Source organism: Taeniopygia guttata, chromosome 2, assembly GCF_048771995.1.
Source record: "Taeniopygia guttata chromosome 2, bTaeGut7.mat, whole genome shotgun sequence".
NCBI classification, from domain to species: domain Eukaryota; kingdom Metazoa; phylum Chordata; class Aves; order Passeriformes; family Estrildidae; genus Taeniopygia; species Taeniopygia guttata.
The window spans coordinates 30,117,759-30,144,208 of NC_133026.1; the positions used below are offsets into that span (position 1 = coordinate 30,117,759).

The 26,450-nt window shown below is 37.9% G+C and overlaps 1 protein-coding gene across 3 annotated transcripts in view; it reads left to right on the forward strand.

Annotated features, from left to right (window-relative positions):
• The first annotated feature begins 277 nt into the window (after positions 1-277).
• Positions 278-26,450, forward strand: part of HDAC9 (histone deacetylase 9) — a 458,175-nt gene continuing 432,002 nt past the window's right edge. For all 3 annotated transcript variants that reach the window (XM_032746695.3, XM_032746699.3, XM_032746701.3), the window contains exon 1: positions 278-417. The gene's annotated coding sequence lies outside the window, so the exon portion shown is untranslated. The remainder of the gene's footprint in view (positions 418-26,450) is intronic.

Sequence of the window (26,450 nt, forward strand, 5' to 3'; positions counted from 1 at the left end):
GCCCCGGCGGCGGCGCCGCCAGGCCCGGCCCGCCCGGCCCCCAGCGGCCGCGGCGGGGAGCGCCGCAGCCCGGCCGCTCCCCCGCCTCCCCCCGCGCCGCGCCGCGCCGAGCCGAGCCCAGCCAGCCGCTATTTTTAGCAAATCCTCCCCGCGTCGCCACGGGCGGCGATCGCAGCGCGCAGCCCCGCGCCAGCTGCCGCCGCCGCCCCGCCCGCCCGCCGCGCACGGCACAGGCTCGCCCCGCCGGCGCGATGGCCACCTAATCGCCGCCTCATCGCCGCCGCGGCCGCTGCTGCCGCAACTTTTCCTCCCTGCGCCGCGCCGCTCCTTCCCCCGTCGCTCCTGGAAGATGGCAGTTGGGGGGAGCGCTGGAAGTTGCAGCCCGCGAGCGAAGAGATAAGGCGGAGCAGCGGGAAGGTGAGTGGCACCGGCCGGCTGCCCCTCCGCTCCGCTCCGGCCCCCCGGCTGCGGCGGGCAGCGAGTGCGCGGCTGGCCGGTCCCGCCACCCGCACCGTTGTCCTCGACCTGCCGCGGCGGTATTTTTGGGACCTTCGGGAAGGTTTCGGGAAGTTGGACCGTGTAAGGGCTGGCAAGTGGCGGGGGAGGGAGGATACAGCCGCCCCTGGCAAGTTTTACTTCTCGGGAGGGTGAGCGGAGGAGCAGCTCCCCGAGCGCTTGCCCTGCCAGGCGGGTGCTGCGTTTCTGGGTCCGGGGGATCTTCTGCCACCCCCGCGTCCTGCGGGGCCGTGGCCGAGTCGCGGGTGCCGGCCGGAGAACGGCTGCTGGAGCTCGGCGGGCGGTGCCGGCTCCCCGCGGTCGGCTGGGACCGCGGAGCTCCGGAGGGCGCCGGGGGAGCTGCCCCGCGGCGGCCGAACAGGTGGGCGACGCCGGGGTGCGCCCTCCTCGGGCACCGCCACCGCGCCCGGGCCGGACTGCCCGGAGCAGCCTGAGGGCGGGGGCGTCCTGTCCCGTCCCGTCCTGTCCCGTCCTGTCCTGTCCCTTCCCGTCCCCGTGCCGGGTGGGTGGCCAGAATTTTGTATAATTGTATGTACGGTGGCAAAGCGGTGTGTGCATCCGGGCCGGCAGCTTCCCGGTTGGCAGCGCAGGACGTGAGGAAGGTAGTTTCCAGCAAAGGTACAGTTGTTTTGACTCATCTAAAATGTCTGAGTTTAGATATGCAATGGAACATAATAGCAATCAGTAATCATTCATGCTTATCACCCTTATAGAAAAAAACCAGGTATTACTCATAATGCACAAAATGTGTATTCATCTTTGAATATCTATCCCGAGCCACAGCAGTTTATATTTTTAAGTGCTATGATGAGGTCTAAACCCACTGTTAAGCGACATGAGAATTTAAGTGTAGACAAATATTTGAAACAAGCCAGCCTTTGAGGAAGAAGTAATGAGGTGGATTGTGGAGACCTTTTGACATATGAAAATACATGAATGTGCTTTTTTGATGCAAAAGTTGTTGATATTCTCTGTCACAAACAGCATAGAACATAGAACTGACAAAGAAACTGAGGAATTTTTAACATTTGTCTTTCAACATTGTCAGCTTTAGTTCCTTGACATTTTGTTTTCTGTGACAGAAGAATAGTTTTGTGACAGTTATTCAGCATTTAATTTGCAAGCTCACAAAGGCCTGTAGCTGTGATGAGAACTCATGAACAAAAAACGGGAAGTATTTCACATTAGGGTTTTTAAAATGTCCTGTCCTACTCAAATTCCTTGTCCTACTCCTATCTTCTCTGCTCACACACCTAGCTCCGCAACAGCATCCCCGTATCTCTTGAAGTTATCTGCTTAGTGTCTCTACATTTTCTCTCATGTCCAACACATTTCTGTATCAGTGGCCCCAGCTCATATATGTTTTGTACCAGGAACACCTACTTTGTTCAGAAAGAGATGCCAGCTTGTTCTCTGTCATAACACCAGAGCAGCCTTGGAAGGCAATTCCATCCCTTCATACACTTAAGTTGCATTGTTATTTGTGTAAAGTAGCTATGTCTCATCTGCATAGAACTTTCTACCATGAATGATGCAAATAATATGCTATTTTAGCAGCTTTTTCATTGTCATGGTAAAGATGTGATCCAAAACATTCGGAATAAACATGTCATGGCTCCAGAGAAAAGCTGCAGTCAGTCATGTTTGTGTACCACTGGGCAGTCTTTTCATACAAATATTGAAATAGCTATCTTTTTAAAAAAAAATGTCATTGTCAGTTCAGAACTCCAAAAAACAGAAAAAACAAAAAAATTTACATTGTCAGTTCAGAATTCCAAAAAAAAAAAAAAGAAAAAAATGCCATTATACTTCTTGGTGACCAGCTGGATGCAAACACAGCACCATAGTTAAGCCTATCAGAAGCACTGGTCTCAGTGTCAGATTCTTCTGTAAGTCTGTGTAAAAGTGTAACACACCCAAATGTTTTGAATCTGACTGTAAAATATTAGTTTTGAAAACTGTAGTGTTTGGTTTTCCATTAAATTCCTTTTCCACAAATGAAGCCTGGTCTACATGACTAAATGGGAACAGTAATTTGTAAGCTGCTGTGTATCTTCAGTTTACCAGCATCTTCCTGCTCCCAGAGCAGTTTAAAAACAAAAGCGAAATAGTGTCTTCACTGCTGGAAGTCAACACATGCTTCATTTAGAGCAGTTGTTCCTATTACAATTTATTTCTGTGGAAAAAATTAAAGATAATACTATAATTAAGTGGCATATGTATTTTCTAATTTCTTGATAAAAATAACATTAAAAAGAGATTCAGTTATAAAAATTATATACTTTCTAAAAAGCATGTAAACTGGAAAATAGCTTTCAGTTATTCATCTTACTGCCTGAAACAGAAGTTCTACCCCATAGAACTTGCTGTTAGAAATATTACTTGCATAGTGAAAATATGTATCAAATTTAAGTTTACCTGTCCTGAAAATTGTATGAATCCTGGTATGAGTTACCATGAATACTGATGGTACTTAAATGTAGTTGCAGGAGTTAGTTTCTTAGTATTCAGCTAATGGTTATTAGGCAAAATGTAGCTTTGAAAGTAATCAAATCCTGTTCTGAATGAAAAACTATAACCAATAAAAAATGGCAAAAGAGTTGGGATGTAGTCTAATCATCTCCATATTGGTAAATTAAGCGCAGATTTACCAGAATGTTTGTAATATTGTTGTTTTATATTCACCAGTATTCAGACTAGGTAATTTAAAGCTACTTAGGGTATGTGTGTTGAAACTGCAATAGAAAGTATTGTGGCTTACAGCATGCTCATAGGTGAAGCGGTTAGCTGAGAGAGCTTAGTGCATCATAGGAGTGAGGCTTTTTCCCTTTTCACAAAAGAGTTCTGGGCCAGATTTGTTGAGGATTATATGCTGTGTCCTATAAGCATGCTGTTTACATGAACTTTCCATATAAATTCAAATTGAAGGCATGAGTATTCATCCGAGTTTTCCAGTTTCCTCAAAAGTAAGAAAATGTTCTTTAAGTTGCTGCAATTAAGTAAAAGGTACATAATACATCTGTTGAGTTAAATTAAAGATAGTGCTGATGTAAAGACAGAACATTAGGCTATTCTATGGTAAAACATATTTGTCATGCTTCAAAGCTTATGATTTCCAGATAAATAGGCAGAGAATGTTGCATTTCTGAATCACTTAATGTTATATTGTTTGCTGAAACTGATAGATGAGTAAGGCAATTTAGAACTGACATTACTTGATGAAATTGCCTTTCATTTTCTCCTTTTGGTTTTGAGTTTTTAAATTAGGATGATCATACATGAACGAAGAATCTTTTCCTTACTCAATATAACTTGTAAGGAATTCGTTATGTTGTGAACATCAGTGTGTACTGGGTAAGACTGTGCTAGTGTTGAGTTTATTGTTAAAACTTTAATAATAAATTACAAAGTTTATTTGTGCTGCTAATCTATAGATTCATCTTCAAGCAGCTAAAAAATTACAGTGAAATAGTGCTTAACTACTGCTCAAAATTAATGTTTCAATACTTTGAGGCCAACTTAGACCTTTCCTGTGAGGATATACCCACATTTCTCCCTACTTCTCCATTTTTGTACAAAATATAATTGTATAACTTTCTGCCAAAGAAGTTTGTCAATGCAAAAAGTTAACATGAGTTAAAAAAAAGATTTGGACAAATTCCTAGATAAAAAAAAAAAAACCAAAAAATAAAGGCTAGAAAGCAGAGACATAATGCTTCTGAATCAGAACATCCCTAACCAGCAAATAATCTGGAAGCTTCAGATTAGGCAATGGTTGCATTGCACTTCCTTACTTTTCCTTATACATTTGCTGTTGGGCATCTGGGGAAAACAGGTCTTTGGATTGGTTAGATTTTACTGTTCATGCACTCTTACCAAGTCAAGGTAGACAGGGTGATATGCCATTTAGACATTCTTTTATGAGGAAAATTGATTGAAAACTTTTGTTACACAACCTTCAAGCAGATGTTTACTTGAATTAATTAGCATTAACTCAATGTATGATGTTGATTATGAGATGGAAAGCTAATAGGAAGCAAATATTTGTTCTTATTTTCCAGTAATTTATTGTTAATGGTATATTTCAATATAATGTTAATATTGGTCATTCCCAAATCATGATACATTGTTGAAGTTTGTTTATGATATGTAGCAAATATTAGGATAATTTGTTTTAAATGTTGCATAACTGTAAACTATTTTTGTTTAAGAAAATGAAATGCTTTTCAGTGAAGGTAGCTCAAAAGTGCCGGTAAGAAGATGATTCCTTACAGTATGTCTTTTATTTGTCCCCAGTTCCTCATTTTTGGGGTTGAAGATGATGGATTCTATATCTCTTCATTTGATTTCTGCTCCGAGACACTCAGTCTTTTAGTTCATTTCTGTTCAAGATACAGAGTGTTCCTTCTCTAGACTGGATGACTGTCACTCTTGGGGTTTCATTCAGACTTGGGTCTGGTTTCTGGTTTAGTCTGAGCATGCATGAGCCTTTACTGTCATGTTCAGAGTCCAGCTTTTGTTTCCTATTGCTCTATTAACCTGCAAGAGAAGTGAAGATCTCATCTAAAGAGTATTTTGAAAAGGTGATGTCCAGTGCACAAGAGAAATTGGCAGCCCTGAAGGATGCCAATTTTGTGTGCATACAAGATATGGCAAGACTCGAGCTTGAACTTATTCATAAAGGAAGTGGTGCTGCACGGAGCCTTTTGTGCCTCAGCCTTTTACAGCACCAAGGACCTTCCATTTGCAGCTGCCTTTCCATTGCAGCTGTGTCACCTTTCACCAAAGCTTCTAGGGCAGTGTTTGCCTTCCTGTCCTCATGCTCTTGGTCCCATACTGTTATTCTCATGGCCTTGTACCTCCATACTGTGCTACTGCTCTTATGTCACAGAGGTGACTGACGCTGCTGTAGGAGTCCAGCCCTTTCTTGCACGTTTTTTTTTGTAGCTTTTAGTTTGCATTAGGAGAAAAACAAGTATTTGCCCAGTTTTCCCCAATAATAGCTAGCTAGTTTGCATCACCAGCCTCTGATCAAAAACTACTTCATTCAGGGCTAATGGCATCATAACAGGGGACAGGCATTAGGGAATTTGAACAGACCATGGGGAAATTTATGTGCTTTCTGTGGGAAAAGTATTATGGTGCACCACCTGATAAACAGGAGAGGACACCTGGGAGAGGGTGCTTAATGGGGAAACCCTGGCAGGTGTCTTCCTGACTAGCCACTGGAGCTTTCCCTTTTCCCTTTTCATTTTCTCCTTTTGCTTTTACAGTTACCTTCCCCCATTTTATGTTTTTATTTCTCCTATTGCCTTCTTTTTCCCCTAAATAAATTTTTATTGTTGGCCTTGATGCTTGTCACCAGCTATAAACTTTGCAAGGAAGGGACATAGAGATGTTTATATACTTGCAAGGAGAAGTTTAGGTGAATAGATTGGTACATGGTCAATTTATACCTATGTAAATAGAAATCGTCTGATGACTTCCTCATTTTACTTACCTCATTTTACTTCTTGGTCAAAGAGAAGTCATACATCTGCTGAGCATTTATTTAGTCAGCCTGAATTTACTTTTCTGGTTTATTTTCATGGGGGAATATCTCTATTCCACCAGATATCTCTGTTTCCTTCTCTATATGCTTTTCAGTTTGAATTTAGATTTTCTCAGTAAATGTGATCAGAATAATAGTCTGTGCCCAGAAATCTCTCTATTGTGTTGTCCAAAGGTCATAATACTTCATCTCCTTTTTTGAAAAACTTCAGTGATGTGTCCTAGGTTGTATTAAGCTCAGTCTGAAAATTTAATTTCCTGATACTTTTTGTAATGCTCATTATTACACTAAATCACAGAGGTTGGAAGTGACCTGTTGGTCAAAATAGAGTCAACATAGAATTTAGACTGTGTTGTTTAGGGATTAGTTCAATTCTGCCTAGAAAAGCTCCAAGGAAAGTAATTCCACAACTTCTCTAAACAATCATACCCAATACTTAGTTATCTTGATAGTACTTTTTCTTCTTTGCGTTGAGTCAGAGCCTCCCAGTTTCAATTCATGAGTATTTTCTCTCATTTTTGTGCCATGCATGCCTGTGAAGAGCCTGGCTCCATCTTTTTGGTAAAGCTCTTCCTAGGCACTGACAGGCTGGTGTTAGGTCCCTGCTAAGGCCGACTCATCTTCAGGATGAGCAGGTCCAGCTCTCACAGCTTTCAACTGGGCGAGTCCTTGAGCCCTTTCCTACTTTGACAGACTCTGGGGAAGCTTCATTCAGTTATTTGGAACACCAAGACTGGATGCAATATTCCAGATGAGGTCTAGTGCTTGAGTAAACTGAAGACAAAAAACTTCATATTGGTAAATCTACCAAATAGTAAATAGCACCAAATGATAACAATCCAGGAATGAGACATAAGGCAAAACTTTACTGTTGTGCAACCATAAAATTAATTCAAGCTATTGTATGCTTTTAAGAATGTGTTATTGCAGCTTATGTGAAAACAAAATTAATTTGATATTTCTTCTCAGGAAAGTTCTTGAATCATGTTATTTTGGAGTAGGCAAATAATGTGATATTGGAATTTTATTTTAAAACACTTTATATGCATTATTAAATCTCTTTTATAGAAGCATGTGAAGAAAATTATGTGACACAGACATTCTGTATGTCTAAGCATTTAATTATACAAAATTCTGATTACACGAATTTTTGACAGTTAACATTAAGTCTACAGGGTATCTAACTATTGAACTAAACCTTTCTTTGACAAGAGGTGGGTGAACTGCAGGCATGAATGTAAGATTTCCAAGGAAAAAATTTAACCTAATTCAAAACTGGAAATAAGCAGCATGCACATAGTAATTATTTGGTGCATAAAATGTGTAAATTATTCATTTGTTTCATATATTGATAGCTCTTCTGTTGTCCATGTATAGGTTAAAACTAAAGGAATCTGTAGACAATATAAAATACATACAGTTGCCATTCAAATCTTTTGTGTTTCCCCTTTTGGCAGTCAATATAATCAACATTGATTAAAAAGTCATACTATCAGTTAAGCAGATTTTTGATATTTCATTTGGAGTTGAAGCTGTTTTAGTTGGGATATAAATAATTACTCTATATATTCTTTGAAAACATATTATAAATTGAAAGATCAGTGAGTTGAAATGGAAAATAATTTTCTACACCTGAAACACATCATAGTCCTCTGATGTGGTTTAGGTCTGCCCTCCTAACTGCCATAATCAGCACCAGGGATCTTGAAGGAGGTTGCCATAGGATTCTTTTTGGCCTCAGTGTACTCAGTTTTCCTTCCATAAAAATCAGAGCAATTAGGAAGCAGCAGGGGACTGAAGCTGAATCTCATCCACAGGAACAGAGTAAAGACATAGTCAAGATGCAATCCTGTGGAAATCAGGACCACAGCCTACCAGAGTGAATAGTTCAGGGGGGGAATCCAAGCCAAGGTATGAATCAGAGAAAGGTATTTTCATTTGTAAATTACATTTGTATGTTTAATTTATGGGTACCCAGTGCAGTACTAGCCTAGCAGTCCCTTCCTCTTGCATATGTACATTCTGTGCTTCAAGGTGGACAGTCTGCACAGAACACCAAGTACTGTTGAGCAGAGTGTAACAAAGAAAAGATAAGTAAAATCTTTTAGGGGTGCTAGCTCTCCTATTTCAAACATATTAGTCTCCTATGAAGACTATGAATGAAGGAACCACCTAAGAGAACATTCAGCTGCTCTCAGTATATCCAGGTTGCTCACTCAGAGTCTCTTGGAAGATTATGAAGTGTTTGTATTTATTCTATGTCGTCATATACACCTTGTCTTCCACTCCATCTGGCTGTATGCTTTCACCCCATCCAAAAAAAAAAAAAAAAAAAAAAAAAAAAAAAATTCTGTTATGAAAATGTGGTTAAATATTGTTATCTTATCAACAGTTGGAACAAGGGTTCAAGGCTTCCTTTTGACTGAAAAGTGAAGTTAGCCTCTTGACCAAAAAATCCACTTACTAACTTCAGAAACTAGTGAAAAAGGGGACAGGATTAATGTGATTAATGGGTGTGTAACACTAGGTTTTTGTAGCATTTTAGTGAGCTACATGTGACTGGATCAGTATCAGCGTATTAATGTGATGAGACTTCCTTTAGGACTTTTGAGAGCTGATCAGCTATTCTTCTTCCTTGTGGTAAAGCATGTAATTTATACTGATCCAGGTAATGAAGAAAATGCAGGTTTCAAAAGAAGGTGAAAGGAAATGACATCTAAAAATTTGCTGAGGGTGACATTAATATTAGCAGTATTAGGACCTTGATTGAAGACGTCATTGATTTTACTTGTGTGTGAGGAGATTTGCAATTGACTATAATGAGATAGGATGTCACCTTTGCATGTGAAGTTTCCACTTTGATGGGCTGTTTGTTGCTGAAACAGATCAGATTAAGAGGAGAGCTTGTGAAAGCCCTGTTCAAGGTGGAGATCTACTGAAGACATGCATGCAACACTGTAATATATTCATTTCCTTCCTAGCTGGTGCAGAAATGGCGGGAAGCATGGAATCTGGGACTGGAGCTAGCAGCAGTTAATTGTTTTTTAATTCCTTTAGGCAAACCATAGAAGCTGATTCAATTTAGACAGACAGTCAAAGCAGTAGAGGAGATAAGAAAGTGTATAAAAGATAATTCCTGATGATTCTTTGCTGCCATCTTTTCCAAATTACCTTTAAATAAATTTAGCAGATTTTGGCATGCACTCTGGGTACATTTTCCCTACATCAAACTGTCTGCATGCTTCTATTCCCTCCATCACTAGTTTTCCTTAGTGATGCCTAAATATAAGTTTGTAGCTTCTTCAGTGTACTCTGATTACATGCAAATAGAGTGTGCTGGTATGCGTAGGAGATTTTTCTGGGTGTCTGGCAAATGAAATATTTTTTCTTTAGGCCACAAAGTAGCAACTGAGCTGGTTCCACAATTTCACTGTAATTTTTATGGTGAGTCTGTATACAATGCCTGTGAAAAATCTGGAAGGGCTTTGTTGAATTGACTTTGTAGTGACAAATTGAGTGTCATTTCTGACACAGCTTCACATGTACTTATCCTCAGAATGGTCATCCATGATTTTGGAGAGAATTGCTGGGATGTTGGTTGCCTGTGGAGTCTGTGTGCATCATTTTTCCTCACTCTTTTTATTTCTGTGGAGTGTTTGTATTGCTGTTTTTCTAAAAAGAGACTGAGCCGGGAGACAGCAGGAGCCACAACTGAGAGTCTTTTTCAGCTGACATTTGGACCATAATTTAGGTTTTATGTATAGATATGTCAGCTCAAAAGACACTTCTGTGTAGATAATGAAGCAACATAATAAATCCATTATCATGTTAAAAGAAATGATATGGATTTTTTTCAGTGATTTGAGTCTAAGTATTTCAGGAGAGAGTCTTAAAAAAGGCATATTTTTTTTGTATTTTAAGGCCATAAATATAATCAAAACAAATTAAAAGTAAACCACATTTAAAAAGGTTTTAAATTCTGCTTGCTTACTCTGATTGAGGGTGATTATCTTGCATAAAACTGATTACCTATGTGATATGTAACCTAAAGTAGTTTTCTTAAAATATCATAGGATTGCCTCATCTTTAGGTTCCCATTGCTGTGTTATGTATATGGTCATTTTATATTACTCACCTCTGTGAAAAAATAACCCTATATAGCTTCTTGCACCAAGTATGTTGAAGTCAATATGATGAAAATACCAAAATTTGTCATTTATGGTATGTGGATGAGAAGAGTGAATTTCTGAGTGGATGGGAAATGCATAGATAGGCAAGGCCAGAACTGGGGTCTAATATGTGTATCTTTTTTTGTTCATAATTGGGTTTTAAGTCCAACATCATAACAGGATGTGGACTATGTGCCAAGCACACATAAAGCAAAGCAAATTATTTTTCACCCTTAAAGCAGCTACTGTACATTGGCCCAACGATCCATCAGATTTTCGTATGCAGGCTGTTATCCTCTTGTCTACAGACTTTTCCCATTAATGTTGCTGCTTCACTTAGGCAAAGGAATAATTAACTCTACTGATCTTAACAGAACTGTTATTGCTGACATGTATCAAGGGAACAGAAGAGAATATCTGACTTGCGTCAGGTTGAAAATGTGTTAGCTATTGGCTCAGTCTAATTATACTGAATTAAATCTAACTGCATATCATCATACAGGCCCCAGAATTTTAATAGTAATTGAATTCTTGTAAGGTTATAAGGGTGATTAAAAAAAATGTAAATTCTGTGGAACTTTCTCTGTAAAAATTAAATTTCTGGAAAAAAAAACCACTGTTTAAAGAAAATAACCATTTTGGTGAGGAAATTTTTGTCAGAAATCAGTAATTAAATATAGGGGATTAGCATGAATAGAAAATAAACCTCAAGGTTTTTCACCTGTTTTATTTTATTATCTATTTCAGTAATTTATTATGTAATACTGAATTAGAGAAGTTTCATCATTTGTTACAAAAAAGGTACTGCGAACAGTATTTCTAGTCTAAAAGATGACTGCTACAGCTGAATTCTCTGCCATTTACCCTGGTTGAATAGAATAGTGTTGGCTATGGCATTCCTAGAAGTAGAAGTGTAGATACAGTTTTTGTGTAGTAGATAGCTGAAGAAACAATCCTCTCTGAATGAGGATTTCACTTGGTTCTGACCATTTTGCAGCTGGTTAATTGTTTAAAGTGAAAGTAAAGCTGTAATGCACATGGGCAGGCATAGCAGTTGGTACTTGAAACCAGCTATGTTTCATTCTGCATCAGTCATTAAAAGTTGTATTGATTAGATAATAAAACCAGTGCTTCTAGAAGAAATAAAGGGTAAGTTAAGCAAAAAAAAAAAAAAAAAAAAAAATTTAAAATTTGTAATAGAGGAGGAGACTCTTTAATTTAGTAACTGCAATGTTATTCAATGCTGTGGTTCTCATTTCCTAATAGTAATAAATTAGAATTCTGTTATTTTAGTTTACATTGATTTTTCTTCTGCAATGCATCTGAAAATTAATAGAAGCTTTGCCTATTTTATTACAGTTGTGCAAAAAAAAAAGGAGGAGAAATAAAAATTGCATGTAAGGATAAAGCCAGTAAAATCTTAATGTTTTAAATGGAAGTATTTCTGGGAAGCAAGTGGAAGCTTTGGAGTTTGATATAAAGGCTAACACAGGCAATTGGATTAGGCAAGTTCATCTTGGCTAATGGCAGCTAGAATCACTGTCTCTAACAGAGAATTATCACAGGAGAGCAATGGGAAGTGAACATGTAATTGAAGAACTCTCTATCTTCATCTTGCCTGCCATACCAACACCTTTGGTACCATAGAAGAAAACATCCCTTTCACATATCCATGAGATGTATCATGAGTGAGAAAAGTCCTGAAAGATCCAAAAAAGAGAGTCTCAAAGTGAAAAATAAAAACCCAAACAAAAACAAACAAACAAACAAAATCACATTTTTGTTATTTGCATACATATATGTCGACTGTGCTGGAAACGTATACAATATACAGACTTGAATAATTTATGCTTGGATAGACAATGACACCAAATAATAGCAAAGCCTGATTGTTTCTTTCTTTTTTTGAAGGCACACTCTATTTTGGTGCTGAGTTCCTGATTAGAAGGAATAATCTTTCATCTTCCAATGGAAATAAATCAGTTTTAGTATTGTAATAGAATTTATTCACTACTGAGTGCATAATTCCTGGAACAAGAAAAATCAACAGGAGAGCCCTCATTTCTGTGTAAGGTTGTAAAATCTACCATTTTGTTATAGAATGGGGTGTCTTTTCCCTTTTTTCTTAGTACTGGCCCACAGAAGGTAATTGCAGATTTTTGTGTCTATAAGCATTGGGGACAGTTTGGATAACAGAACTGAATAACTCAGAAGCTCAGTAAAGAAGCTGAAAGAAGGCACATTCAACATCTCACTTTTTGGAATAGTGAGTTAGAGTGAAGTTGTGCCCTTATAGAACCTATAACTCTTCATTCCTCTCTACCATAATTTGAAATGCAGTCAATTTTAATCTGCTGTTTGAGCAGCATGATTCATGCAGAAAGAATGTTTGTTTCTCATTCAGATTCCAATAATCATCTAGTTACTATGTCCAGTGGGCATAAATTCTATATAGATAGAGTACTGTGACTGTGTTTAAGACATAGAATTCTATGCATGATTGTTCATAAAGACTGGGATTCATTTTCCTGCATGGAGAAATGTTAGATGCCGCTCTAAAATTATGAATCTGAGTTTATTTGTGGGGAAATTACACTTGGTTGTAACACCAAGTAGGAACTTGTTTATAACTTTATATCCTCTAGATGCTCAGGGCTACATCCCAAGCTATGACAACTTCCTGTAGGCTCATCAAGATGGCTAAGCATTTTTAAGCATGCAAGGTGCTGGTTATATTGTCCAACAATCCAATTAATTTACTATTTATTTTCTTTCTTCTTCTGAGTACTGCATTGCACCATATGCTGTGGAGAAGAGCATTGCAAGGTATCTGTGTACATTGTCCCTTCTCAAACCCAATATAAAATATCTGGTTAAAATAGTGATGAGAGGAAACGTTACCCAGAGAACACAGCTGGCCTGGTGACTATGAAGCCATGGGTAATTACAATGGTATTGCTCATACACAATAAGGGGACAACACTGAGCCAATATTGATGCAGTCTGTGCTGGTACAAGACCTTCAAATGCATGATGGCTCTCCCTTTTGTGAGTAAGGGTATTCTTCCTTACGTTTTTTTCCCCACTGCTTTTTCCCACTCCTTGTGGCAGCCTGAGTTCCAGTCAGTCTCACAGCTCTGAACAGAAAGTCCTCTACCAACCACAGGCAGCCAGCATGGACAAGTCTTAGCTTAATTTTTTTCCTCTTTCTGGCCTGAATGATGCAGAATTTTGGATTATGGGCCTCTTGGTGATTCAGAATCAAGAGGGACAAAGGCAGAAGGAGAAAAGAAAAAAAGCTCTTTTTATGAGACAAGTCCTGCTATGCTCGGCACCCAAATCACAAAAACCTGCTGGATAAGTCTATTCTTCCCAGTTGTAAAACATGCACCAGCCACCACTCAGCCTGCAACTTCTAGTGCTTCTTGTGTAATATTTATGGAAGTCCAGTTACAGGACAGGTGAATGTCTTTTTGTAGCCAACTTTGCTGGCAGGAAGGAGATGACAACCAAACAGTTTGGTTGACCAAACAGTCTTGACAGACTTAAAACAGCAAAGCTTGAACAGCACCCTTACCATTGCTTAGCATGCAAGTGATTACTAGCTCACAGCACACAGTTCTGGACCAGCCAAGTATAAAACTTGGAGATAAAGAGAGGCATGAGTGCCTTCTCAAGAGTCTTCTGTACTTGGTGCTCCATCCTTCAACTTTTATTGGTGAAGGATGCTTAAGCATCATGAGTACATGCTCCTACATTGACAGCAGTTTTGGCCAGGTCCTGCCCATGTTACACATTCAAAACAGGAGTCTGATCCTTTTCCTGCTCATGACCAGGAAAATAGGTCTAAAGAGCGTCTGAGGTGTTTAAAATATGGGGAAGTGAGCAGGTATTAAGAGACAGTAGTTGTGATGCTTTGCTTTCCAGACTGTGAAATACATACTGGATAGGAGACCTAGGGAGAAAAAAAAATTAAAGCAACTTAGTAATGCTCCAACTTTATTGTGTTTATTTCTAGAATGAGCTGAATAAGTGGCTCGAGACACTCAAGATCCCTCCTTCACCATGGAGTGGACACTTGAAATGAACAGTTGTGTGCTCTGTTTGTTCATTACAATGCTGCTTCACTTGATAATCTGTCCCAGTCATAGCCAGGAGAGAGCTGACATAGCAACACCAGAAGTAGGACGGCTGTGTTTGGTCTGAAATCAAGCAATCAAGCCTGGATGTCCTGCAGTGTAAGACGTGTTCATTTTTTTTTTTCCTTTTTTAAGTAGAGAAGCATCTACTGAGTGACAGACAACAATTTGAGTAAAGAGCAAGAATGTTGGGAGAGTTGGAGTCTCTAGGGTTGTGCTCTGGAGGCCATTGTAGTATCTGAATGCAGAACTTAGTTGCCTATCTTGCATGGTAGAATTACAAGTCATTATTTGTAGGTGCTCAGTTTGTGCTAACTGTGGGGAGTGGGGCTGCAGCTGAGCCTCATTCCCAGTGGGCTACAGCTGTGAAAAGCAGGTGAACAGTATTGAAAGCAATGATCCATGGACTGCCCAGGTGCACTGACCCATCACCAAAGGGAACATAAGGCACACGGGTGCAATGCATGAACATGAGTGGTATAAAAGGTTGGGCTAAAGAAGAAGAAGGGCCAATGCTTGCAGCTTTCTGAAGTGTCATGGTGTTACTCTGTGTATCATGGCTGTCTCAACTGCAATGTATGCTGTAGCAATTATTTTCCTTTTCTTGCAACTGGAGAAAGCTTGTGTCTTCTCCTCCTGTCAGATACAGGTGGTATGATAGATCTGAATTTCCCTAATTCCCAGGACTGGCAAATGGGTATGCATAACCTTTCACAGCTGGCTTTTTATTCTGTTGAATCAGACTAAGTTACTTGTACATGTATCTAGCCTAAAATTTTGGCACCTCTGAGATGATTGTCATGTAAGAGCAAGTTTAGGAGTGAGATGTGGAAAGGGGTTGTTCTGACTTCTTCAGGTGTCAACTTCCATGTTTTTACTGCTTGGTCAGGTTCTCTAGCAAATATCTAAAAGATCATGTGTCCTTTAGGCAGAACATATATGTTTTTATCCTTCAATTTCCTTTTTGCCCAACTGGCAAGATTTAATACCTGTAGACACAAATTTAATCTAGTTCTTCCTTGGTATCTTAGAGGAAATCAGTGAGATACAGGAAATTTGTCTGATGGCTCTGTGAATTTGTTTCTATGCTATGCCTCTGGTATGGGTCTGGAAGAAGGTCCTGAGGCAGGAAGAGGTAATCTGAAAGTAATTCTGGTCCTTCACTGAAGGCAACCCTAGGATTCACTAGTAAGATTTGTGGCAGCCTCTCTGTGTTCTTCATGGAAGGGGCAAGTGTTACATGAAGTGCTCACCATTTCTGTACTTTACGGATATTGAACTTTTATAAACTTCAGTTTAGGATGTTTCCTTCTCCTAGAACACCTGACATTATTCATGGTCTTGATGTATGACATCTTACTGTTCGCAGAATTATAAATCCACATGTGGCTTTCTAAATGTGGTCACATATGGCTCCCAGATGTCCCCTTGCTATATAATCTGCAGTAACCAGACCTGCGCCAAGGGATTTCCTTTAGAAATGAAATGGCTGTTTGTCTCATTTTCATGCACAATCTTTGGTAGAGGCTTGTGAAATGGGGAGGGGGCATTGTGAAGTACAATGGCTTGGTAATGTGGCAACAAACCTTTTAAATCTTGTTCCTTGAATGTTTTTTTCTAGAAAGTTTCCTTTCAATGGATATGTATTTCTTCTCAAATTGAACATTTGAGAAATTAGGGGAACACAAAGTATTTGACAAGTGTTATGGAAAGTCTCACATCCATGAGACCATCATTGAAGGACTTGTTAATGTCTTTACTGTTTCTCTGTAGCTCCAAGGGATCTACTGAGATGTCTTAAAAGATCGCCTCTTTTCTCTGTTCAGAGTTATCATAACAAGTAATCCTTTCTCCTGTGGCATTTATGGATCCCTTCTGCTAGCTCTCATTTAGATTTTATACACCACCAAATATTGATATGCAGGTTATGAGATGAAAAATGGCCACAATTTAGCCTCTAAAAATGGCATAGATAAGTGACAGCACAAAGCTTTCTGAGCTTAAATCAGACTTACGCACCTAAATAATTTAAGACTCTTCTTAACAGTTTTCTTAGTTTTATAAGAGAAAACTCACCTACAGTTACTAGGAAATAAACAGTAAGCATGTAAACAGATTAAAAAGAAAGTGTTGCTTTACCTCTTTCTTCCAAGTGAACTTTTAATTTTCTGGATGAATGCTTTTTCCAAAATACAACTTTTGTCTTTCAAATTCTTCTTTCTAACTACCTGTTTTAGCAAGTATCTTTCTCCCAACTCATTTCTTCTTTGTGCTGTGTTGTTTCTTGAAAGGATTGTGGAACTCTTGCTGTGGTCACAGTTCCCTAGAGCAATTTCCACGGCATTTTGCCTTTATATCACAGTTGTTTCTCTGATGCGTTGTTGCATCAAGCTGGATTACTTTTTCAGTATTTGTACCTTAAACACTCATAGATGTTTGACTTTTCTCGGGTGCTCCACAAGGCCATGAAGTCCTTTTTTTCCTCATCCTTAGTAGGCCCGGTATTTTCTTTAGAACTCTTGCCATAGCTGCAGTTTTGAATACTGCATCTTTTTCACTTGATTTATAAAATCACAGATTTAAAAAATGGTTAGGGTTGGAAGGGACCTTAAAGATCATCTGTTCCAACCCCCCTGCCATGAGCAGGGACTCCTTCCACTAGACAAGGTTTACTCAGAGCCCCATCCAGCCTGGCCTTGAACACTTCCAGAGCTGGGTCATCCACAACTTCTCTGGTCAGTCCATTCCAGTGCCTCAGTACCCTTACAATAAAGAGCTTCTTTCTAATGTAAGCCTACACTCTCCATTTGAACCCATTCTCTCTTGTCCTGTCACTACATATTCTTGTAATAAGTCCCTCTCCATCTTTCTCATAGGATGCCTTCAGGTACTGGAAGGCCACAATTAGGTTACCCTGAAGCCTTCTCTTCTCCAGGCTGAACAATCCCTATTATCCCACCTTTCCTTCTAGGAGATGTCTTCTGATGCCTTTAAGTTTTAGCTTTAATATATTTCAGATTTTGTGCTGCCTAGGGGTGTAGCTCTGAGCTTCATATTAAGTATCTATAAGCTCTCTTCACAGAGAAGGAAGACAAAGCAATTATTTTCCTGTTTGAGACCAAGGACAACCCTTATGAGCTTCAGGTCAAAGGGTATAAACAACAGGGGACTGAAAAAGAGAAAAGGAGGATGGGACATCATAACCTGAAGCTATGATTGGACAATTAACTCCAATATGCAAATGGACCAAAACTTATAAAAGTGTGAGACCTTGAGACTGATCATCCATTTTGTGACCCTTTTGGATCCATCTTGGCCTGGCTCTTGTACTGCCCAAAGTGTGTCCTTTAAGGCCTTTTAATAAGTATCTACTTTATTCTCCTAGCTCTGTCTAGGCTCTGTTCCAGATCAGCTTCTCAAGGCATCACTTCCATCCTTCTAATCATCTTTTTGGGCCTCCTCTAGAGTCATTCCAACAGATCAATGTGCTCCCTCTGCTGAGCATCCCAGAACTGAATGCTGTATTTCAGGTGGGATCTCATGAGAGTGAAATAAAGGGGCAGAATCACCTCCACTGACCAGGTGGCAATGCTTCTTTGGATTGATTTCACAGGCCTTTAAACTGAACTTCTTCTTTCTAAGATACATGTCATACTTGCTAAAAATCAAAGTAATGTAATCGAAAGGACAGTCTCAGTAGTAATGTATGCCTAAAACTGTGTGCGGCAAAGCCACTTTTGCTAAATAAAAGCTTTAAGCTGTTATTTATTAAAACGTGGTGAAAAGCATCTTGTGGAAAGGATTAAATATGTTATTATACATATATATTATTGCAATAACGATATAACAATATCATTGTAATGATATTACAATAGATGTAATAATATATATTACATATAGTATATATAATAAAACATTATTATGTACAGATATATACATATACATAAGTGCAATATTTTTGAATACAATGTATTTGTTCATATGTACTGAAATAATTTATTCTCTGCACAATTTATGTTCATGGATTTTCACATTTATTTTAAATGCTCACATAGATGAAAGCTGTCGTACACCTGGCAGTAGCAAATGGCATGCAGTAAGCAAGTTGCAGTCAGTAACTGAATTTCTTATATACTGTGATTTGATCTTATCAAATGTGTCTGTTAAACCTAGGCATATATTCTGAAATTTAGTCCTTTAAAATTTCAATTTCATAATTTAGATCATAGTCCTCCTCAGCATATACTGAAGTAACAAAGAGCAACTACAGGCTGATGCCTTTCAAAGTACCCGTGGCAGATACTAGACTTCAGCTCTTTGTAGAAGTAGAACTCTACCTGCCTAAGTTTAAAGATGCTTACCCTGCTGTTTTTGATCTTTTCCTGTCAGTTTGATTATAGTGGTATTCTTTGAAGACTTACTCAGTGATTTCAGTTTTTTTTAAATATAGGGAGATTAAATGCATTTTCTCTAATAATCTTGGTAGAAAGTGTGTGCTCAAAGTGAAGATTACACTGTTTGAGAATTTTATATGTATTTTTCAAACTAAAAAGACCTGTTGAAGAGAATAATGATGACATATCTAGATGACAAGCTCTTAGATTTACTTTTTGGATTTCAGTTTTCTTTTATGCTTTTTCTTTAAGTGATGAATGTGACTCATGCAAGATGAATGAACCCTTTCAGTAGTCATATGTTTCAGCAACAGTGGAAGTACAGTAGTCAACAAAAAAAGCCCCATAGATGAGGCAAGGCAAATCTTAACATTTGGTGACAAGAATGGGCAATGTTGAAGTGAGTGGATTTTTAAAAATCAGAATAACAGATGGGCAGCTGGGAAAAGCATCTAAAAGGGACCATCTTAGATGTATTATTAGTGCATAAATAGAGGGACAGACATGTGAAAACATATTACAAGAAAAAAAATTACATGAATATACCGATTTACTCTTTTCCTATAGATGGACATATGTTGATATTTATAACCAGGCAAAATATTTTCATGGTTGAAACATATTAGGGAAGCCCAGGTAGGAAGTGGTGCTAAATGAACACCTGGGACACTCAACAGTTTGGATGTATATCATCCATGAATGAAAATGTGCCAGTACAGAGAGGAATTAGGGAAAGTTGCTAAAGCATGATCTGAGGAACAAAATTATTAAAATTAATTGATTGTGTATAACACTAAAGCTCTTTCTCATTTTAAGAAAGCAGAGCTGTAGCTTTAAATGCCACTTTTTCAGGATGAAGGTTTTTCTCTGGCCAGTAATAGTAAAATAGGAAACAGTAATAGTACATAATTTTCATTAAATAAGCTGTTGTAGTCTGTAATATACTTTCTTTGGCAGAGGCTGACATTTAATTGTGACTTCTGTTCCTAAACAAAGATAGTGAAAATATCTTCATTCCACAGAAAAGGTGTCTTTCTCACTGACAGTACTAGCAGATATTCCTAACTTGAAAGAGGTCAAGAAATCCTATCATTTTTCTATCTGAACATCATGCCTAATTTCCTTGCTATATGTGGTGCATCATGAAAAAACCTTGCGTTTCTGGTATCTTATCAGTATCAGGAGGAAAGACAAAGAACTTCTTCCTGGGTCTTGGCACTTTTTTTTTTTTCTGCATCTGAAGACCTTTTATTTTTGTTAAGGTAAGAATAAAAAAAACATAAAACTTTGAAAGAGGTGATAAATATTGCTACTTTTTTTTATTGTCCAGCATTTGAACTGTGTCAATAAATATTAAAATATTATTAAATGGAAGCAGAAGGACATTCCTATATATTTCAGCAGGAGTGAATTTTTATTATTGCATTGATAAATATATTTGGCACTTTCCTTCTGCTGAACTAGAAATGTTTGCTATCTTGCTCTATTTAAATTTTAAAAAAGTACATGAAATAGAGATCTTTGATTTGCCTACTTCATGAGTTGCCTTGCAGCTCTTTCTTTATTTTGTTGTTTTTTTTTTTTTTTCCCCATTCCCCTTGCCCCAAGCTGATGCTTTCAAACTTACATTTATTTCTGAATGGAAATTCTGCTCTCCTGTAAGCCATTCTAACTTTTACTTAGTGCTTCTTTTCCTTGTCTCTTTATCACAGTAATTGGCTATTTTAGCTGAAAGCATGTCTTAGGGTAAAGTTCAGTTCCTTACATCATCTCTGGCAGCCTAGCAAATTCTCTTAACCTTTTCCATGTCCTCTTCTGTCTCCTGTTCTGTTTCTCAGCTTCTGGGCAATTTTTTTCTTGACTGGCTGCAACTGAACCTTTTTACCTGCCTCTAGGAAATGGATATTCATCCGAGTTCTACTAAAAAAGAAGGGTTGAATACATAGCATGCCAGGTTTATAAGGCTTTGTCAGTTATAGTGAGAGAGGAGCTTCTTTTTGATTTTCCTAGGCATTAAAAAAAACCCCGAACTTTGCAACGTGATTAAACTGTATTCATGGACCAGTGCAATGCATATGCTGCATAGCTGCAGCATCTGTACAGCTTTTTCTTAGCCCTGAAAATTGAAAAGGCTGTGTGCTGTTAACTTTTATCTGGATAGGCTCAGTCGTGTGCTTGTGGAGTTTCTTGTAACAGTGCAGAAAAACAATAAACAACTGATAAGACTTTGCTTCATATTAGTAGCTGTTTTATCAATATTTAGGTGTTTTTGTCAGTATTAAATCTCAAGCCAACATCTTGAAATAACAACTTCAGATTGTTAGTGGAAGCATCAACTAGTCTTTCTTTTTGCATATTCAAAAATGTTTGTAAAAGCGGGCTTAGAATTGTTGAATGGTTTGGGTTGGAAGTGGACTTTGAAGATCATCTAATTCCAACACCTGTGACATGGGCAGAGGCATACTTCACAAGATCAGGTTGCTGAAAGCCATATCCAACCTGAAGTTAATAATGGGGCATCCACAACCCTCCTGGACAACCTCTTCCAGCATCTCATTTCCCTCTTCATAAAGAATTAATTCCTTAAGTCCAACCTACTCTCTTTCAGTTTCAAACCATTGCCCATGTCCTGTTACTGCATGTCTTGGTAAAAAGCTTTTCTGATCTTTCCTGTAAGTCTCCCTTATATATACTGATGGTCGGCAGTAAGGTCTCTCTTAACTTGCTCGTATGTGATAATATCAATTCTGTGAAGCCAATTCTTCATTTTACTGGGAAGTCAGGTTGTGAACTAGTGCCAAAATAGCTGAATACTTAATAATTGTCTCTCTGTAGGCAAGCAGAAAGTAACTTTTCATTATTATTTTGGTTTCAATTTCACTACATCACTCATTTTCTTATATTTGATACAATGATTGGAAAAATCTTCAGTCACAAATGCTGGATATGTCTTCCTAGTCTTACTCAATGTTGTGCTAGCCTAGAGATCCTTGAAAATAAAAGTACATTTGCCTCGTTACTGTTTTTGGAGCCTGAAATGACCTGAGATTTGGCTCAGGCAAAATTTGAGTGGGTTTTGAAAGGAGGTGACGTGACTGCACTCATTTTTTGGGAAACCTCATCCGGTCTTATACAGGCTATTTTAGCCACAAGTTTATGGTTAGGGATTTTTATGTTCATGAGGAAAGTAGTTTCTTCCAGCTGTGGGACAGTGGAGTTGTTCTATATTTACTTGCTTTAAGCTCAAATTTTATATTTCCAATAAAGCATAGTTGAACAAAGAGCTTTCTTATCATGAATATCTGTACCTTTATTTAAGTTGTCTGTCTTTATTAAATAAATACTTTTAATTATTTAGTAACTAAATGGGTTAGGCATTTTTTACTAGGTACAGCAAAATTTTTTTCTGTTTTGGTTTGTTTCAAATTTTTACTTTGTGTAGTTCTGTTTAGACAAATCTAACCATGAGGGTGTTCATGTGTCCAAAAGTCAAGGGAAATTTAATTACCATACTATTAAAGTTTAAAAATAAAAATTATAATAGTATCTTTATACTAAGTAAAAAGCCCCTTGGTTATTCTGGAAAATATTTCAATGTGATATTTATTTACCAGTCTGTGGTATGACATGCATAATGTCCTCAAGCATAATGATGCAGCTTGTGTTGAAATTGCTTCTAGTTGTAATTTCAGTATGGTTGGTGTTGTAACAAAAAAAATGAACTAGGTATCTGCAGTGAGGAGTCTGCAGCAGGAAGTATGCAGCTGTATGAGCAGTTGTGGACTGTGGACAGGTTGTTGGGACTTTGCCAGTAAAAATAACATAAAATTTTTTCCTGTTTGTGTATTCTGGACTTACTTGCTAAAAGAATTTGGCAGCAAATCCAAATGTAACAATAAAATTTTAATTATATACTCTTATGCTTCTTTTTGTGGGAAAAAATCTAGGGCTGCTTTCATTAATGTCTCTTTTACTATTGAAGTATGGTTACCAAAGAGGCTTTTGCTTGAATGGGAGGTGACAGTTCATTTGGATACATATGTGATTTTTGTACAGAAGAAAAAGTGAAAGTTGTATTTCTCTCAGCTTAAAACTTGGATTTTCCTAAAAGTGGACTGTTAAATTCTATACTGAATATCTTGTAAATTCCTAAACCCCCTTTACTTTCTGGTGTATTCACAAGCACTGTATATGTGCTCCTCTCTTAATTTCAGTACATGCAGAATTTACTAATATTTGTACTTAGAATGACAATCTATAACTCCTGTTTTGGTGGTATTTTTCTTTGTTCGGTGTTTGGTTGGTTTTTAATTTTTTTTCCTTACTACTGGAAGATTCCTCTTGCTTGAAGTTACATAGACAATATAGTAAAGTTACCTTCCACATTCCTTACCCCAGTCATGTTCTGGAAGCTCAGTTCTGTTTCACTTCCCCCATTTATTGTGTCCCTTCCTGCCTCCCTGCCTTTGCTAAACCATTTGTGCACTTTCCTTTGAGTCCCAAAGGCTTAAGCAATGTCCTATTTATTTGACGTTAGTTTTGTTTATATTAGTTTGACAAGTGATGGTTGATATTAGAATTGCTTCTGCAACCTGAAAGTAATTTTTTAAGGATGACATATTTGTCTTTCAGTTTCAAATTCTATTGGCCTCTTAATGTTATGCAGCAGTAATCAAAAACACTGCATTATGTTAAGTTTGTGATTAGCATGATGGATTTGGATAAGTCACAGATTTAGTGCTGCGTAACTTCCCTGATAAGACAGGGATGAGTACTCATTTTTTGTGTAAAAAAAAAAAAAAAAAAAAGCTTTAGCTATTCTTTAACCTATTTTAGAGGTAGCAGCAAGAGAAATGGTTTCATTGAAGCATGAAATGAATTCTGTGATTCTGTTTGACTGGTTGACATCTGCATCTTCTCCAAGCTGAACAAACCAAGTGACCTCAGCTGCTCCTACAAGGCAAGACTTAGTCTTGTCCTCAAGGCCTTTCACCATCTTGGTCCCCTCCTCTAGACATGTTCTAATACCTTAATGTCCTTCTTAGATTGAGGTACTTAAACTAGCACACAGTCACATCCCTCAACCAGCTGTTGATGCTGTGCTTGATGCTCTCCAGGAACTTTTTGGCTTCTGGGATATACCATTGACTTATATTCAACTTGCTACTGACCAGGACCCTCAGATCTCTTTCCTGGCTGCTCACAAATGGATATTCAGAATGCTGATGTTGAAAAAATAAGAAGAAAAATAATTAAGCTCTTAACGTGTTCAAGCAACATTGGTATGTTTCATACATTTGTGATGGCGGGTGCAATGTTCTGCATCACAAGTGTTCACCAAAACCATCAAGTTTTTAATTCCAGCTGTTTTCATCCAGTCAGGGTTGATGAAAAAGCATTGAGTCATCCTCAGCCCTGGTTTAGCTTGTTGTGCTTTTGTTTTCACCAGAATCAAGTGCAGCTTTTTTGTATGGACCTAGAAATTGTTTTGTTCATGTGTATTTTCTTGGGTTTTTTTCTTTGTTTTTTTAATCCCCCAAGTAGTCAAGAAACCTGTGATTTTTGCTTGAGGTGATTTTTCTTGATGTCTTGAAATCTGTGATTCAAAAGTGAATTTGAGTGTTGAAGGAAGAAGCCCACACAGATGAAACTGAATTGATGGTGCATGATATACTTTCCACAGTTGTAATCCTAACAAGAAAGGAAACTGAGTCAGTTGATAAGAAGTCCATTATTTTTTCTATGTATGTAGCTAGATGCAAAAGGGCCTGGATCCAGAATTCATTTTATTTATGTCTGATATTTACAAAGGTGTAAGCTTCCTTGTAATTAAGTGTAGGTACAAAAAAAAATTCATTAACAATCATTTCAAGTATATACCTCCATATGTCTGATGGGGGCAAAAAGATAGGTGGTTGATTTTGTATATTGTGTCTTACTTTATATGCTCAACCCTCAGACACTGAGCAAGAGTGGACAAGAGCTTGCTCAGAATGTGGGTTGTGTTAAACTTTTCCCCCCTCCTGCAAGACTTACTTTCCATGAGCTTCATGAACATCATGAAAGTCATTATTTTGTCCTACTGCTAAATACACTCTTGCAGCAGAGGTCAGAATTTTCATAGAAGTTCTGATTTATGAGTTGAATTGATCACCCAGCTGCATTCAGAAGTTTCTTGCATTGCTGTCAAGTTCTAGTAGGAAGGATGTACTATAATATTAGTTTATGAATTATCAAATATATAGTTTATTTTTTTCCCCATTAACCTTGGTGAAATCACAGGAAACTAATTGAGCATGAAAATAAATTTCAGTCTTCAACCTGTGATCCAATTTAACTGCCTGATACAGAGAGTCTGTTTTCTTGGTTGGTATTCCACTGCTTGGTTTGTATTCCACTGCTGAAAATGCCAAAGTATTAATCAAACTTCCATGTATCATTTAGTCTCTGCTGAATCATACTCTTAAAACATGTCAGTTTAGAATGAATCCTTGTCTTGTGAAAACAAGTAAGGCTCTACAGTAAAGAAATCTATTGTCAAAGGACACTCAGTGCAAATGTTCTTCAAAGCATCAGCTGCAGTGAAAGGTTTACTTTCTTGTAAGACAAGCTTTACAACATTTGTTACTTACCAAACACTGCAAATAATGATTTTAGCAATTAAAGACTTTGTGATAATAGTTCTTTAAAATTGGAAAGACAAAATTGGAGCCTAATGTATCTAGAAGCTAGTGTAAAACAAACTTGTCAAATCTTTGATAAATTTCAATGACAGCAAAAAGAAGTTTTTCTTGTGGGGTAAGTTTTCATACAGTAATTCAGCTTATATGTTCTTTGGCCATCTATAGCTTTTCCTGAGGAAAATTTGACTGAAGCTTTTTCTCTAGTGAACAGTAAACTACTTGACTGTTTAGCAACAGAAGCTAAAGGAATCTTGATGTTTATAAAGACAAAAATAATTTTGCTGCAAAGCAGATAAACCCACTTTTCCATCATAGATTTAAATGGAAAATTTTGATTCATCTCAGTTACTTTTAATGCATGAAATAACATTGGACATCAATCATCTCATGTAATGAATCACAAGTATGAAAAATTTACATGGAGATGTTGCTTCTACTTCCTTCTAAACTTGCTGACAGCTTCTATGTACCTATAGACCCTCTCCTGTGTCAATTCTCTTATTAATGTGATTTTATTGCTTTGTAACAATCTTAAGGATATCAATCTTCACTCATCACTGTGCTTGGTGCCTGCACTATGCCTTGTTTCCCTCTCTGTCCTGTTTGAAAGGTCTTTGCAGGAGGAATTCTTTCAAGTGCTACATGCACACAAAATGATATTTTCGCATGGAGATTCTGTATTACATAATGGAAATAGCTGACTAATTCCTGTAGGTGATTGCCATGATTCCTGGCTTGTGTTTCACCTGTTTGGAGGTGAGTCTGTTTCTTTGTATTCTGGGGACTCCTGACCTAAACTTAAATTGTTGTTAGTATTTTCTGTGCCTTACTCCTTTGTAATATTCAATTTTCTGGAAAATTGTTAGTCACATACAAGTCAGAATTACTGACAATCCAAATGGATTACTATCTGTATATGCTTGCAGGTTTGAAGTTCTCTGCTTTATGTTTCTTCAAGTATTTGTTTCTCAGATTACTATTTTAAGACTAATAAGTGA